The sequence below is a fragment of the Anabrus simplex genome, chromosome 1 (assembly GCF_040414725.1).
Source record: "Anabrus simplex isolate iqAnaSimp1 chromosome 1, ASM4041472v1, whole genome shotgun sequence".
NCBI classification, from domain to species: domain Eukaryota; kingdom Metazoa; phylum Arthropoda; class Insecta; order Orthoptera; family Tettigoniidae; genus Anabrus; species Anabrus simplex.
In genome coordinates, this window is record NC_090265.1 from 341,887,633 (window position 1) to 341,902,081 (window position 14,449).

A 14,449-nucleotide genomic window follows, 5' to 3' on the forward strand; every position below is an offset into this window, starting at 1 on the left:
AGAATAAATTCAAAGGAAAACTTAATCATGGTTAATATTAATGTTTTAATATTTGATTATTTATGGACCGAGCTCGATAGCTGCAGTCGCTTAAGTGCGGCCAGTATCCAGTATTCGGGAGTTAGTAGGTTCGAACTCCACTGTCGGCAGCCCTGAAAATGGTTTTACGTGGTTTCCCATTTTCACACCAGGCAAATGCTGGGGCTTACCTTAATTAAGGCCACGGCCGCTTCCTTCCCACTCCTAGCCCTTTCCTGTCCCATCGTCACCATAAGACCTATCTGTGTCGGTGCGACGTAAAGCAACTAGCAAAAGAAAAAAATATTATTTATGGCATATTTGACTTCCATATACACACAGTATAAAACAGTTCCCTAAAGAACAGTATTTTTCCAAGACATATCGCTGAAGTTTGTCACAACTTGCAAATTTTAAGAATCAAGAAGGCTGTGACTAAGCGAGAGGTAAAACAACTTCGTTATATTAGTGCAGTATCCTGTAGTGAACCTTCATGTCATGATGACTGACAATGTGTGTGTCTGGTTTTTATATTGTCATTTGTTTAATCTATTTATTTTCCTTGCAAATCAAAGGCATTTAAAAGCAGACTCACATGCGGCTCTAGAACACTCATGTTCATAAAAAACAGAAGCGACGGACTGTTATTCCTGTTAGTGTACGATGTGTTACATTGTTAGGCTGTTGCGCCAGAGACGAGGAGTACGCAGATCTGTCCTGCAATGCCATTCGGATGAGGTGTCGATCTTCTCGGGTGGTAGTCTGGGTGGTGCGACCAGACCCATCTCGTGTTCTACGACCTTCTGTGAACCATTCTGTACACACCCGTTGCACTGTCGACACGATTCGTCCCAAACGAGCTGCAATTCCCCGGATGGATGGATCACGTTCTCTCATGCCAATAATTCGCCCTCTTTCAAACTCACTCATTTGACGGTACGGTTCTCCCATACATCTGCGAGGCATCCTGCACGTCTGCTCAAGTCACACTGATCCATTACTTTTGGTTTATAGCGACAACGGGAGCCGCAGACAAATTTTACCAGTCGGTGGTGGTGTACCGAGATATCGACGTGAACCTTGAACCTGAAGGCCGACGTGATTCAAATGCTAATCATTTCTTCACAACATACTAGTGTACATGTCCTGTGCATAAGAACTTCCTATCTCTAGTCTTTCAAGGTGTTCTGGTATTCATGAACATGAGTGTATATGGTCCTCAAACTGAAGCAGTCAGTTGTATATGGTTTGTTCTTGGTTACTCCGAAAAGTAAATAACATGCGAGGGTGTGAATGGACGCCGTGCACCGCACACAAAAGTATGCATATAAATGTTCTGAAATTAAAAAGTGCAGCTTTCGCCATTTTGTGTCTTATTTTATTCCTTCAAAGTAAGGACATCACACTCCAATCGTCGAAATTAGCCCACCGAGCTCGAAAGCTGCAGTCGCTTAAGTGTGGCCAGTGTCTAGTATTCAGGAGATAGTGGGTTTGAACCCCACTGTCGGCAACCCTAAAGATGTTTTTCCGTGGCTTCCTATTTTCACACCAGGCAAATGCTGGCGCTGTATCTTAATTATGGCCATGGCCGCTTCCTTTCCACTCCTAGGCCCTTCCCGTGCCATCGTCGCCATAAGAACTATCTGTGTCGGTGCGACGTAAAGCAACTTGTAAAGAATAAAAAATAGCCCACACGTCAAAACACAGAAAGAGATTTTTCCTTGGAAACTGTTAAGAGTTACGAAGGAAAATGATATTAAAACTTTTTCTGGAAAATCTGATTTTAGGTACACCTGGTCTGCTACAGTGTTAAAGAAGACTAACCGTTCAGGCAACTTATTCTCTTTTAAGTGTTTCAGGCCCTCGGGCGTACGTTTTCCTATGATTTTCTTCACATTTTCTTTCGCTACCTGGCCCGCTTAAGAGACAATGTGATAGTGAAAGAAGAAAGGCGTCTTTTTTTTTATGGAAAATTGTTAGGATTACGACAGAAATATTTTCAAATTTTTTTCTAGGAAATCGAGCTTTATGTGCACACTCTGACTCTATTATTTAACAAAACTAACCGTTTAGGCAGGGTATTCACTTTTAAGGGCCCCAGATGTATAATTCTCTATGTTTGCTTCACGTGTTATTTCCCTGCATGGCCCCGTTAAGATACACTATAATAGCTTTTTTTTTTGCTAGGGGCTTTACGTCGCACCGACACAGATAGGTCTTATGGCAACGATGGGATAGGAAAGGCCTAGGAGTTGGCAGGAAGCGGCCGTGGCCTTAATTAAGGTACAGCCCCAGCATTTGCCTGGTATGAAAATGGGAAACCACGGAAAACCATCTTCAGGGCTGCCGATAGTGGGATTCGAACCTACTATCTCGGCGTTATGATAGACGAACATCTTTCTTGGAAGCAGCAGGTTACCAGCATCTCCAGGAAAGTATTTGCGACACTTAACTCACTTAGAAGATTCCGCAACATATTTTCTCGAATATTAAAAGAACGCCTTATTTGCACTCTGGTATTGCCTCACTTCGACTACTGTGACGCCGTGTACAACGACCTGACTACTACTCTTAACGAGAAACTACAACGCGCGCAAAACGCCTGTGTCCGCTATGTATGTGACCTACGTTACTTTGACCATGTTGCACCTGCCTACAATGAACTCGATTAGCTAAAACTCAAACAGCGCCGTAATCTTCATGCTTTATGTCTTCTTCGTCGAATACTCTCCTCATGCTCACCTCCCTATTTGTACAGTCAATTTCACCACCTCTCATCCAATCACAGTTTTGGAACACGGTGAAAATCTGATACACTCTTATCTATTCCACCTCACCGCACCACACGATACACAAACTCATTTGTTATTTCTTCGGCACGACAATGGAATGCACTACCCGTCTCTGTCAGAGGAGCCTCACCTGCTAGTTTTAGGCAACTTTGTCACCGCTACCTACTAAGTAATGCTATGGAAATATTGTAGATTTAGCCTTCCTCAAACTATAGACTTTATATAATCCCACTGTTATTACCAAGGACAATAGAAATTAGCTAATCACGTCATAATTGTGTAAATAATCATCTTCATCATCATCATCATCATCATTCTCCTATTTTTTTCCTTTTTTTTAAATCATAATATTGTACCCTTTGGTCCATATTGAGGGATACCTACCTTTCTTACCTATCAGCAAAGTTCATGAGTTCTGTCTCTTGGGTCGTTTCGGGTTCTTCGTCACTTGCTGAGGTAAAGGTAGGGTTCAGTAATTCTAATCTATCTACTGGAATGAAAGGTCTATTTAAAAGATTCCTATTTATTCAGGAAAATTCTGAAGCATCATGGTATCATAGAAGTCAATTGTGTCCACTGGACACCACAATCATTTTTACATAATCGTCAGAACACTGGTGTGAGACTTTAACGTAACTGCCTGATGGGCATTCTTACTAGAAACCATTATCTCAATTATTAATCATTTAAGAAAGGAAAGTCTGGAAATCCTTAAATTCGGCTTCCATGTGAGACCACATGTACCATCATAGTGATTCGTTATGGTCCAGCCCTCGTAACACGAACTCTGGACTCTGGGAATAATTAAGCCCGTCCAATCGGTGTGTGCCACACAGTGGTTCTACGGCATGGACCCTTAATTGAATCGATGTGACCTGCGTCTATGTCATGGACCGACATCTACTCTTCTAAGTTACTTTAAATCATTGTGGATGATGACCGCAAGGAAATGATGCTACAATGGCATATGGCCCTAATCTAAGTCACTGAGGTTGATGACCCCCTGACCATCCAAGTTTCTAGGCTAAAGGCTAAACACAATTAAGTTACATCGGTTTATGACCAAAGTTCCACTTTACTATCCCCAGCACATTCACTGCTCAATCAATCAAAGTTCAATAATTACAACAATAGCAATGCTCACAAACTTTGTGGCAGTAAAATCCATTTCCTTCGGATATGTCCCCTTAATCGTTACTTTACATGTTAACATTCCCCAGAAAACAAACTAAAATTTCCAGAATGCATCTCCAAGTTATTCGCTTGATTAAAGTTATTTCAAATGCGGTTTCACTGAATTTAATAATTAAATAAATTTAAATGATTTAACAAAATATTAACGAACAACAAATTTTATCTCCGCGGACTCTGGTTTCTTCACAAATTTCTACGCAGCTGTGATGTGAGTTCAATATTGCGATGTTTATCTGGCTGGAAGAGAATTTTACATAATTCATGTCCAGCTATATATATCCTGTCTCGTGATATCACGCTTAAAAATCTAATCTAGTCCTAACCGTCATTAACACTTGGATATCCTAATAATCTACGCACAAACCAAACAACTCGCCATATATTTACGACGTCATATCTCGTCATTACCATTATGAATTTTGCACACCCCTCACAGACAAACCGATCATCACGACCATCGCTCTATATTTTGGACAACCCTGAAATTGGGTTACTCTGTTCCTTATACTCAAAGTTCGTGATTTCAAATGTTCATTACGTCCCCAATTACAGTATTTCACAATACTTAGATCATTACCGGCTATGAATTTCAACTAAATCCAGCATTTTAACGTTTCCCCTGGCCGAGAATTACAATCTCAATTCCACACGGGTCCCGTTATATCCCCGCTGTCAGCTGAGGCCTCACCCCAAGCTCGCTTGGCAGTTACATAAAACACCTGGTTCGTTCTACCTGACTGACTTCTCAAAATGCTCCCTTTAAACTCTGCCGACATAATTAAACAAATACGATATTCTAACCAACAAAATGCACATGTTATGCTTCAAGATGCCCACACTAATTATACGCGTCGCCAATTATTACCGCTATGGATTTCTATGAATTTCTTTCCATTCTCAACATTATAAAATATTCCTCGGGCTATCATGTCCCGGCTTCAAATGACAGGACTCTAACCTGATTCGCACATCTCATCTCAACTCATATAAAACATTCCTCGGGCTTCCGTGTCCCGGCTTCAATGACAGGTCCAACCTGATTCACAAAACTAACCTCTATTTCCCAGCTCCACAATTATCATCGACAAAGAACTGGAATAAAATCCTCACTAGAAATCCCGACGTCTAATATCGCACAATGCATTAATCATGAATAACTTCGCATAAATGATATCGTATTTAATAACTTGATTTTTACGAGAAATGACTGAAACATTCTACTAGATCTTCTATTGTCAGTAAGACACAGTTTAAAATGGGCATTAAAAAAACAAAACGTTTCTCTCCGTGACCAAATTCATCACCCTAGGTTCTCACCCGACAGCGCGCTTCCACTCGATTGAAAATGAGTGACCATGGATTATTATTATTAACGTCAAATTGCAGACAGAAGAATTTTACGTCGAATGAACATCTTACTTTGACATCACAAAATACAGGCAGTACACTCACACGGATGACGATCTACATTGGACGTGATATCATTTCGGAACCCTATTCAATAACTTTTTACAACATTATACGGCACTCGCAAGACTTCAAACTTTTTTCCAAGTGGAAAATAAAACAAATGACTCTTTTAGTCGTACTCTCACATTTACAAAACTTAGTAGGGGTGACCACTGCGTCGTATATCCCCATTCAAATACAAGAAATCACGAGACAAGATATAAGAGGTAGTAAGATGGAAAGTCACCTACCTCATGCCGTCACGCCAGTGTTCGTCATAGGGCCCACCTGTGACCCTGGCATTTTATTTAGCCATTTTTACATTCATGGCTGTACATATCATTGTGTTTCTTCAGGTTTCCTGGAATAAAGCATTAAAAAAAGAAAATACCCTTCACTTGTTTGCTGAACGCACACGATGGACTATAATTATTTCCGCACACGAATTACTTAATCACATTAGAATTTATTCAGTACTTTGACCGTCCTATCTGGTACAATTATTTCACTCAAGAAAACTATCTCCTCATGGAGTCAAGACTTAGCCGCAATGGCTAAAATCTGCAGTTGAACTCAGTCTACTTTCGTTGGTTTAATTTCGCAGAGCAGCTCAACAATTTTTCGTCCGCTTTGTATCACAAATGCCGGAGAAGGAGACTTCGTCATGGCGTCCCTTCATATTTATAGCAGTTACCCCCTCTCTTCGGATCTCTCCCTTTGCCGCCAAGAAAATTTCTATAAATTTTCTGACTTACCTAAACTGTAATTTCAAGAGTTTTGAAAGTGACTACATGCTTGCTACATTTCTGGCGGTAGTGTTCACGAACATTTAAAATTTTTACAGGTTCGATTTGTGAGATGATTGACCTCTTTTGATAGGCACTATATTTTTTTTTGACTTGGCGTGGGTCGCCATGTACACGCGCTTTGAAATAGTTCACAAAAATGACTTGAGATTCTTCCGCCGTCGACACGTGTGGTTGACGTCACGTACCCCAGAGCGTGGGACCGAAGGTAATCACCCCCTCGTCACGTGTCAAATCCATGCTATCAAGAATCCAACTTTTAAATTAATTGTTACATTATGCATAATGTTCTTAGGGCACAAAGGTCATGGGTTCAATATTGTATTGTTTAGTAGTTGCAAGATGTTTCAATTGTAAGTGTACTTATTTCAATGTTGCACATGTAAAAACTGTATTTTCTGGTTAGATGGAAGAGAGGGCCTAATGGCCTTAATCTTGCCAGACAAAATAAATCTATTGTATTGTATTGTATTGTATCTCCCGGATCCAAGCTCACAGCACTATAATAGTAAGTAGCATATATGTTAACCAAAGGTTTCAGTTGTGTGCTCGCCAAATGAGCATTCGTCAAGTACATTTTACCTTCAAGAAACCAAGACAAAGAGACAAAGGATAAAGCATGCGCCAAAGCACAGCAAACATTTTTTTCTCGAAAGCTATTAGAAGATACGAAGAAATACATGTAAACCTATTTCTGGGAAAATGAATGTCAAGTACACTTTGTGCGATACGTTGTTCGATAGAACTAACCGGTTAGGCAGCGTATTCAATTTTAATGGTAGCAAGCGTAGATTATTCTTTGACTTGCATCGCATTTTCTTTCGCTACATAGACCACTTAGAAGATAGCATGATAGTAAGTAAGCTGTGTTTTTACCAAAGGTATCAGCTACGGCGTGCCAAATTTGAGCTCGATCAGTCAAGCAGTTTGTGCTTGAGAAATACAGCCTAACATAAAAAATTAAAGATTTATCATTGCTGACATTTTCCCTTCAATCACGGTTCTTGTGGGATCGCTTTGCTATTTCGGGATGATACACTACACGGCCTACGTTATCCAGGATGACAATATCTTTTAAATGGTGAAAGAAATGTCAAACTCGGTCCAGTAGTTACCGAGGTTAACCGTTAGGTATAAACAAACTCAAAGTCTCCCTTTATGGAGGGTGGTTGGAAACAATGTGAAACGGGTGTATTAGGGCCTTTACACACGAACGATATTCTGCCGCCGTTGTCGACGAGAAAAAGTGGTTCATGTGTGGCGGGGTGCCGCCGCTTTGCCGTCATCATAAAATGTAATGGGAAGACTGTTTCCCCTTTAAGGCGGCTACACACGTTACAGTATAACTGTGCGATTTAACTGCAACGATGAACTGCGCAGTAAAACTGAAAGCCCTATAGCCTCCACACGGTACAGATAACTGCGTCGATCGACAGTACTCATCACCTCATCAGACATTTATCAAAGCAACATGTCATTGACGGACGATGATGACGTACTAGCGGTGTTGGGCCTATGGTGGCGTGTCAGATGCGACCGTGCCGGATGCGACCGGCGTTGACAAACAAATTGCCATTTGATAAGTTGTGTCATCACCCAAGATAAGGTAAGCTAAACGAAGTGCAATGCCATTACAATCACGCCTCTAACCGCATGGCCAACTCGCCCGGTGGGAAAGGACGTAACGCATCACCATGTTTCGTGTTGTAAAACGAGTTTCCCCCAGAAGTGTTATGTAAAGTAGGGGTAGTAGCTGCTTATAGGACGTCCTTTCCCACTGGGCGAGTTGGCCATGCGGTTAGAGGCGCGCGGCCCTGAGCTTGCATCCGGGAGATAGTGGGTTCGAATCCAACTGTCGGCAACCCTGAAGATGGTTTTCCGTGGTTTCCCATTTTCACACTAGGCAAATGCTGTGGCTGTACTTTAATTAAGACACCAGGGCCGCTTCCTTCCCATTCCCATTCCTTGTCTGGTGCAGGTCTTTCTACCTGACTCCTTTGGATGGCCTGCGCGTCTGGATGTGGGATTATGATAATGAAGTAGGGAGAGATGAAACCCGGTTTCGGTACGTAGCCTACTCCTCTCGAATAACACCAAGGGGTCTGCTCAATGCTTTACGTCGCCATCCGACGGCCGAATCACCATCAACAGCATCACATCCCCTCACTCCATTTGAACACTGCCGAAAAGGTTTGGATTTAAATCCCGGCTTTTTAGCACGCAATCTAGTGATTAGGAACTGTCTACCACCAACTTTCCTACCCTGCCGGCGAACATTCTGATAGTGATTTTTTTTTTTCATCCAGGCTAAGTGGCTCAGACGGTTGAGATGCTGGTCTTCCGACTTCAACTTGGCAGGTTCGATCCTGGCTCAGTCCGGTGGTATTTGAACGTGCTCAAATACGTCAGCTTTGTGTCGGTGGATTTACTGGCACGTAAAATAAGTCCTGCGGGACTAAATTTCGGCACCTCGGCGTCTCCTTAAACCATAAAAGTAGTTACTGGGACGTAAAGCATTAAACATTATTATATTTTTCTTTCGACCAACGGCACTCGAACCTGCTAACAATGGTGTCAGACCTTTATTTTAGAAAAGACCAAGTTAGCTACTTACATGCCATCTGCCACTTGGTGACAGCCCTTAATGCAGATCAATTGTAAGTGATTGATGGGTCGCATGCGGCACGATGCTTATCCGCTCGGTCGCTATTGGCACGATAATGGCCGGGTCGCATCCGGGACGTTCGCATCTGGCACGTAACCGGGCCTATGTGTGTGTATAATGAAAAAGCAAAAGAAGACACGCAGCGTGTGGTGTAAAGATTGGCTACTACAGAGAAAGCAATATTCACACGTAAATTTATTAAATGAGTTACGCTTCGTACCACAGAATAACAGCACGTTAGCCCTGTTCGGTCAGGTTCCATGGATAAATGGTTGGCGTGCTGGCCTTTGGTCAGAGGGGTACCGGGTTCAATTCCTGGCAGGGCGTAACATTGGAAGTACAACTGTCACATGGAAATTTACAGTAGGTATATTGCAGAATTTCCTTTAAGTCTCTTATATTTCGGGGAAAAGACTCCAAGACAGCTGCAGATAATATATTCCAGTCGTCCTGAGACATGTTGTGATATCTTAACGAAACGAGTGACTCACTTGAACTGAGTAATCGGCAGCCGCCACGGTCCACACGCTGCGATAAAACTGTGTAAACGCAATCGACACAGTTTTATTGGTTAGAAAAATGAACTTGCTCCGATGAACTGTGCAAGCAGAAGTAACTGCAACGATTTACCATCCACACGTGAGATAAATCTCCGCAGTTCGGTTGGTGCAGTTAAATCGCACAGTTATACAGTAACGTGTGTAGCCGCCTTTACAGACGAATGTTTTCTCGACTACTGTCGCCAGCTGTAGCCGATCCCGTCCACTGACGACAGCCTCACTGCAGCGTTTCCCTTCTCACACGGGCGGTATGTCAGCCACATGGTGACGACGGTGGCAAGTTCCGGCTGGCATTTATTATGATGGAGCCTTTCGATGAGGATACGTTTATTGCCGAGATTCAAGATCAGCCCGCTGTATGGAACTACACTAGTGATACGTATAGCAACAGAATTGAGAAGGTGGGAGATTTGTGAAGTCTTACACAGTAACTTCCAGAAGTTAAGCACATTTTTTAATTTATATTTTTTTTACAATTTGTCTGACGTCGCACCGACACAGATAGGTCTTAGGGCAACAATGGGATAGGAAAGGGCTAGGAGTGGGAAGGAAGCGGTCGTGGCCTTAATTAAGGTACAGCTCCAGCATTTGTCTGGTGTCAACATGGGAAACCACGGAAAACCATCCTCAGGGCTGCCGACAGTGGGGCTCGAACCCACTATCTCCCGCAAGCAAGCTCACAGCTCCGCGCTCCTAACCGCACGGACAACTCGCCCGGTAGTTAAGCGCAAAGGGGAAAATGAAATAGGTAGATTTATATGTATTTAATTTAAAAAATAAGTTTAAGTATTCTCACATATTCTAGCAGGCTTTAAGCTAGTTGCTACGTAACTTCAAGCGTACATAACATATTACCGAAGTTCCACTTGCCGAACGCCATACGCGATGAAGCTGGCCGGACCACATTTTAACGCTGGCTTTAGCCACAAAATTTGGTCATACTGAACTACAAAAGTGGTCGGGTCGGCGACAAAGAAGCGTGTTTTTGTTGTCGACAACGGCGAGAGGAAAACGCTCGTGTGTAATTGCCCTAAGCGTTAGAGGGTTGGTCATGCTGAAAAATAATTTGATATCTTGTACCATTGTCATTTTACCAACTGCTAGATTTAGCCAATCAGATCATTTCGCGGGCGAATTCAAATGGGCTTTGCGAGGCGGTGTTGCTAAATCTGTACGTGTCTTAAGACCAGCATGAGAGCACCAGTCGAAGAATGAAATTTCGCCAGGGGAGGCGTTTGAATACAGACCTCCGAGCTGACAGGATCGCGCCAAAGCAAGTTCACTACGGTGACACTGGCTGAAAGCAATGGTGTGTTTGTGTTTGATGCTGATTTCTCAGTATGGCTCTCAAGCCGTTCTTAAGTCACGTGAAGACTTAGCAAGTGTCGCGTAAAGACCATATGAATTCGCCCTCGAAGCGATTAATCAACCGGGCTGAGTAACTCAGACGGTTGAGGCGCTGGTCTTCTGACAGGTTGGCAGGTTCGATCCTGCCTCAGTCCGGTGGTATTTGAAGGTACTCAATACGTCAGCCTCGTGTCGGTAGATTTACGTAAAAGAACTCCTGATGAACTAAATTCGGCTCCTCGGCTTCTCCGAAACCCGTAAAAAAAGTAGTTAGTGGGACGTAAAGCAATTAACAATATTAACGATGTAATTGGTTCAATTCAGCAGCTGATAAGATGACAACGGTACGGGATACCGAATTATTTTTTTCAAATTATTTATCAGCATGACCAACCCTCTAACGCTCAACTAGCCCGTTCACGTTGTTTTCGACCGCCCTATAGATATAGCATTACTTGATATGAAAATGTTCTTTGCGCTGCCCGGGTACCTTTCTTGAATGTTTACTTCCAGGGTTTGTGAATGAAAATCCACAGACTGTTTCCAGTCATTCCACCGGGTCAGGATTGGAATGAATAAAGCCCCTATCTAGCGGCGAAGATAGGAACTATGCCGGCTGCCAAGGCCCGTCGCACTCCTCTGGGGTAACGATTAATGAATGACAGATGAAATGAAATGATATTGGAGAGTGTTGCTGGAATGAAAGATGACAGGAAAAACCGAAGTACCCGAAGAAAAACCTGTTCCGCCTCCGCTTTGTCCAGCACAAACATCACACGGAATGACCAGGATTCGAACCACGAAACCCAGCGGTGAGAGGCCGGCGCGCTGCTGCCTGAGCCACGGAGGCTCTTCTCCAGGGTTTGTATTGCCCGTTAATTACGTGTGAAGTGAGTTTTTTTGTAGTTTTAGAGTTATTGTTGTGTTTTTGGTTTCAAGGTTTAGATAATTTTGATTCGCATGGAACTTGGTCCTTGTTGCAGCCCATATCGTCTGGGAAGGTTTTTGATACTTTCAAATAATAAATAAGTGATAGTGCATTTACACGTCGCACTATAGATATGAGGTACACTATTTCAACTGCCATTAGGTCTGTCACCAATCAGTGATGTGGATTCGAAACTAATCTCGATCATTTTTGACATTTTCATTTTCACACCTTCTGACCCTCATGCCGATTTATTGGGAACTTAAATGGCATCCAGAGTGTCACAATTCATCTCAGCGACCCCGAAAAGTGTGGATTCAACACTGATATTGATTGTTTTCGATTATTTTTACATGTCAGTCCCTCCCAACCCCAAAATCGTAGGGGTGTTAGGGGTGTCATACTACACAGAACTTCTCTCCAGAGAGTAAGTCATATGTGTACCAAGTTTGGTTGGGAGCTATGCTGGAACATATACACATACACGGAATAGAAAATACAGAATATATTTATTTATCATCAACAGGTTATTTTCCCAATTAAAGATGAACCCATAAAACATAATATACAACAAATTCATCTTAAGTAAATATCACTAATTTCCTAAAATAATAACCAAGTTCAAACTAAATCTAGAGACCTTTTTATATGGATATTTACAAAACCTTAAATAATATAAATAAACAAATAAATAAATAAATAAATAAATAAATAAATAAATAAATAAATAAATAAATAAATACATACATAAATAAATAAAATGAAATCTCCTTCAATAATTGACATTATTAAACTACATCAAGTAACATTTACATATTTACATATCTTACATATAGAACCTTACATTCATGAGGTCATTAGGGCACGTTTGATTTAGACGGGGGTGAGTGAAAAAGGTCCACTGATTCACCCACGTCATTCAGTGATGTTAGTGCCCTCACAAGCCATGAGTTAGCCCGAGCCACAGTTCTCACTTTAGGCAGATTAAAAATATACCTTTGCCTAGTATTGCGACGAGGAACGTGTACTGGAATCAGCTCCAGTAATGTTGAGCAATCCACTCTATTCGTCAGACACTTATAAAGAAAAGAGGGCATTGGCACATCTGCGGCGTGAGTGCAATGTCCTCATGCTCATAGTCTCACAAAAAGCCTCGTAATCGGACGAAGAGAGAGAAATACCCAAACCCTTGTAGCTGATCCATTTCATGAACCTTATTTGGACTCTTTCCAAGTTTTGTATTAAATACTACTGAGAAGGCAGCCACACCTCGCAACAGTATTCTAGCGATGGCCTGATTAGAGTGCAAAGCAAAGTTATTAGAGTTCTAGGGGAAACAAATTCTTTTAAGTAATTTAAACCCTTTCCTAGAAATCTTGTCTAAATGTTTCTCGAAGGAAAGACCGTAGCAGTTTGAAAGTGTCACACCAAGATCATTTATTTCATTCACACGAGCTATTTGGAAATTGCATAGATAGTAAGGGTAATTTACTGGTTCCAACTTGCGTGAAAATGTAATTGCGTTGCATTTTGAAGTATTCAAACCAAGCAGCCACTTTTTACACCAGTTAGTAGGTTTAAGTCAGACTGTAACAAGTTACAGTCCAACTCACTATTGATTACCTTAAAGATCTTTAGATCGTCAGCATAGAGAAGGCAATTACTGTGTTGTATAACTGATGTTACCCATTTATGAATATGACAAAGAAAAGAGGGCCCAGTAAAGATCCTTGGGGGACACCTGAAATAGGGTGGTACGGCTTTGACATAACACCATCAGCTTTTACTACACAAACTCTATTAGTGAGATAGCTTCTAATCCACTCCAAAGCACTTCCTCCTATCCCATATAATGACAATTTGGTGAGTAGAGCATCATGTTGAACCGAATCAAAGGCTTTGGAGAAGTCCGTATAAACAACATCCACTTGTTGCCTCCTATCGAGAGATTCTGAAATGAAATTGATACACACCGCCATATTGGACATGGTAGAGCGTTTCTGTACAAAACCATGCTGCGCTATATTAATATACTGTGAAACTGAACTGTACAATCTCTTATACACGATCTTCTCTGCCACCTTTGAAATTAGGAACAATAACACAACAGGCCTATAATTATCAAACACCATTTTGTCTCCTTTCTTGAAGACTGGTATGACGTAACCTTTCTTCCGCTCACACGGAAAATACCCTGACGAGAATGACATATTTATTATGATGCTAAGTGGCCTACCTAGCTCAGATGAATATTCTTTCAATACTATTGCGGGTACCTCATACTTGCATTCATAATCACAACTAAGAAAATACAACCTTGGAAACAAACTAATAAATACAATGTAATAACAAAGCATAAAAAAAATCAACTCCGAAGTTATCGAATAGTGGTCGAATTACACACGTCAGCTTGGCCTTCATAGGATATCGTCTACGTCTGACTCGATCATGCAGTCTTCAATCATAAATGCATATCTTACTTTCATAGTTGACTCTGTAAGGCGTACCACTATGAGGTAATAGTCACCAGTGACTCAATCAGTCATAATTAACGCACAGCACTTACGATAGCATCCCTGTTCAAACAAACATCACTCATTAACTCCAATATCATTATATACAACAAACTATCCTCACTTTGTCGTAATCCTCACTAAATACCAACAAACCTAAATCACATAATAATCCCT